This window comes from Mandrillus leucophaeus, unplaced genomic scaffold (assembly GCF_000951045.1).
Source record: "Mandrillus leucophaeus isolate KB7577 unplaced genomic scaffold, Mleu.le_1.0 Scaffold1412, whole genome shotgun sequence".
Taxonomy (NCBI): Eukaryota; Metazoa; Chordata; class Mammalia; order Primates; family Cercopithecidae; genus Mandrillus; species Mandrillus leucophaeus.
In genome coordinates this window covers 10,047-13,694 of record NW_012101380.1, presented here as the reverse complement: position 1 = coordinate 13,694, position 3,648 = coordinate 10,047, and the positions used below count along the sequence as shown (strand labels likewise).

At 46.6% G+C, this 3,648-nt stretch overlaps 1 pseudogene across 1 annotated transcript in view; it reads left to right on the top strand.

Moving 5' to 3' along the window:
* The first annotated feature begins 243 nt into the window (after positions 1–243).
* Positions 244–3,648, top strand: part of LOC105535099 — a 13,133-nt pseudogene continuing 9,728 nt past the window's right edge. Inside the window, exon 1 of the transcript XR_001005382.1 lies at positions 244–376. The product of XR_001005382.1 is annotated as a pregnancy-specific beta-1-glycoprotein 2-like (transcript). The remainder of the gene's footprint in view (positions 377–3,648) is intronic.

Here is a 3,648-nt window from a genome sequence, read left to right as displayed (position 1 = left end):
GCTGCAATTATAGAAAAGACCACCTATAACATATATTATGTAGATGATTCTCACCATTCCTTTAAGCGATACGTTGTAAAACATGACATTAATACTTATTCTAGAAGAATAAAGCATGCATACTGTTTTCTTAAATTAATTTTAATAAGGTGGTTCCTCCCACGTGCCCAGGCTGGGCCTCTGAACAAAATTCTCCATCTTCAGGGGCAATGCCTGAGAGCATGACATGGACTTAGGCCTGATATGCAGCCATCCCTGTCCACCCTGTCCCTGCTGCAGGACAGTACCAGCCCAGGGCCCAAATCTCTTGCTGAAGAGCTGAGAGAGAAAATGGAATATCCAAAGCCTCTTAGCTTTCCCCAGTCCACTGAAATGGGTACCAGTGCAGTCCATTTGCCCCTGAGGACACCCACCTCTTGGTCTTTGGCTTCTAAGAGTCAGACCTCACTGGCTTCTCTGAGTCTCAGCTGCTTTCACTCTGCTGAGCCCTGCTCTTTCCCATGGGGGTCACTCCCCTGCAAGGCATGTCCTCCAGCTCCAGCTGACAGGTCAGCCAAACCAGAACCAAGAGAATGAGCAAAGACTTCTACATCTAGTATGTCCAGCAGAGAACCAAACTGTACAAAAAATAAAGAAGTAGAGATGAACACAACTCCCCTGACAACATTGTGTCCCAAAGCGATGTCTTCTGTGCTCCTCATTAAGGAGCTCACTGTCCCTCAAATAAAGGTGCAGAAACAAGTAGGTAACCACATGTGAGACAATAAACTTAGAGAACTGTATTTCCAACCATATCAAACAATTATCTAAAAATGGATCAGTGAGTTAATTATAAGATCTATAACCATAAAAACATCTTAGAAAAAGACATAGGGGTAAAACTTAATGACCTCAAATGTGCCACGGATTCTCAGCTATGACCCAGATGCATGAGAAAGAAAAAGGAAAAATAGATAAATTGGGCTAAAGATGCAAGCCTTTTGTGCATCAAAGATATTATCAAGAAAATAAAAAGACCAAACACAGAATGAGACATAAAAGTTGCAAATCACATAGACAATGATTTCATGCCCAGAATAGATAAAGAACTGCTACAACTGGATAACAAAAAGACAAACCACCAATTTATACAAATGGGCAAAGGACGCAAATAGACATTTCCTCAAAGAAGATATGTAAATCATCAAGAGGGATATGAAAAGAAACTCAACATCATAGTCATTAGGAAAATACAAAGTGAAAGCCACAAGGAGATACCACACTACACCTACAAATATGGCTACCGTTCTTTTCACATGTTAAATAACAAGTGAAAGCCTTATGCAGAATTTGGAATCCTCATACATTGCTGGTGAGATTATAAAAAGGTACAGCCACTAGCAGAAACAGATGTGCTATTCCTCAAGAAGATAATCATAGAATTCTCATATAAAAGAGCACACATTCCTAGGTATGTACCCAAAGAACTGAATCCAGGGACTCAAATAGATACTCGCATGGGACTGTTGATTGCAGCATTACTCATAAAAGATAAAATATGAAAACAATCCAAGTGTTCATCAACACATCAATAAACAAATGTGGTGACACATACAACAGGATGTAAATCTGCCATAAAAAGGAAGGAAGCTCTGACATCCGCTGGAATATACACGGACTTTGGAAACACTATGCTAAGTGAAATATGTTAGAAACTAAATAACATATATATATGTATAATTCCATTTACATGAACCATCTAGAATAGGCAAATTCATAGAGATAGAGTAGAGATGATCAAGGTCTAGGGTGGAAAATACAGGGAGTTATTATTGTTTCAATGATACAAAGTTTCAGTCTAAAATGACAAAAATTTTCTATGGAAAACAGTGTTGATGGGAACTTAACACTGTGTATATGGTTAATACCACCTGATTGCACATTTTAAAGTGGTTAAAATAGCACATAATTCACAGAACTGTGAAAAATCAATTTCTATTATTTAATTCACCGAGGCTAAGTTGTTTGTTATAGCAGCTAAAGCCCGTGAATACATCATCTGACCCAGTGTTTTCCATGAAACATATCACTTTTTCAATCAAGTTAGCTGGAAGCTCCCAAGCCCATGTGCAGTGCTCAGCCCCAGACATCACTGTCTCCAGGGTATACACAGTGCCGCCTACTGCACACACACACAAACTCACAGAAGGTGACAAAAATCTGCATTCGGGACATCCGATTGTGAAAGAGGGAGAACAGTGAACGTGGAGCCACAGAGAATGGGACTCACTGGGCTGGAAGGTGATGGAGCTGTAATATAACATATGTGTGACCTCGAGTGAAATGTGCAGATCCTTGTGGAATAAAACACACAGCCTGGCAGGGACTTCGGCCACCCACACTTCCCTTCCAGTTCACCAGAGGGCGGCAGAGTCCCTCCGGCCTGGAGCCTTCCCAGGGGAGGCCGACGTCCCTCAGCAGAACCCATAGCCAAGCAGGGTCCACCCTCACCAGGGTCACCTCGGCCCAAGACCTCAACGTCCTCCATGCTCCCCACATGGACTCTGTCAGCTCCTCCCAGACCTGGCGGCCGCCAATCTAATACCACTCCCTCTGCTGGCAGCTCCTGCCCCACAGGCTTGCTCCTTCCCTGGGCTCAGCTAAAAACACATCTCCCAGGGCAGCGATGGTGCACACGAAGCCACATTGCACGCTTTCCCCTCGGGACCTCCCTCCATCCTCATCAACTCTTTCTGTCACTGCTCCCTAAACGCCCGCCCGTGCTCCATCTGTCCTGTTCTGTGGGGCATCCCAGGCCAAGCCTAGCGCTGACACAGAACAGCGGCTGCCTGAGGGCCCACAGCCTCCCCGGGAATCAGTCAGGTACCCCGGGACTTGTCTGCCCGCTGCACCCCGTGGGGCTCAAAGCGTGTGTGATGGTCACACACAGGCACCGTCCAGGATGTGGCCGCCTACCCCCGTCTGTCCCTTGGAAAGACAGACCTCTCCTGTGTCCCTGCTAGGAGAAGGGGGTATTATTGCTCTTTGCTCCCAGAACACAACTCACCCTCACCTGCCCTCTCAGGGGTGACCAACGTCCCTCCAAACAGAATCTCTGGCGACTGCCTGTTCCTCCTCTACAGAGAGCAGCTTGGCCAATTCGGAACCCTCAGGATAGACCCCTGGGTATGTCAGCACATGCAGGGCTGAGCCCATCATGACCACAGAGTAAGTCGGGATGAATCTCTCCAGCTCTAAACCCCTGCTCTGTCCCAGGCTCCCCATCCTGTGTCTCAACGAGCCATGTTCCACGGGGTTCCTGGGTAACTCCCCACTTCCTCCTGCACCACCATGGGGAAGTGTACTGTGCTGACCACAGTACCGTCAGCTGGGCACAGAAGAGAGGACACAAAAGATGGTCAGGAAGAAATGAGAAACCCTGAGCCCCAGCTCAGCCACCAGTCCCTAGGGAGCAATAGAGTGACTGAGAACTGTCCTTTGACCATGGGACTCACAGCCCTCACTGAGCAACCAGCACAGGCCTCTCCTCCCAAGAGGCATGAGAGATTCACCCTGCACACCTCCAGGAAGGACACTTTCCTGTGGGACACCCAGGTCCTGAATGTCCATCCTTGGAAGCTGCAGTCAAGCTAGACACAATTAGAGAAA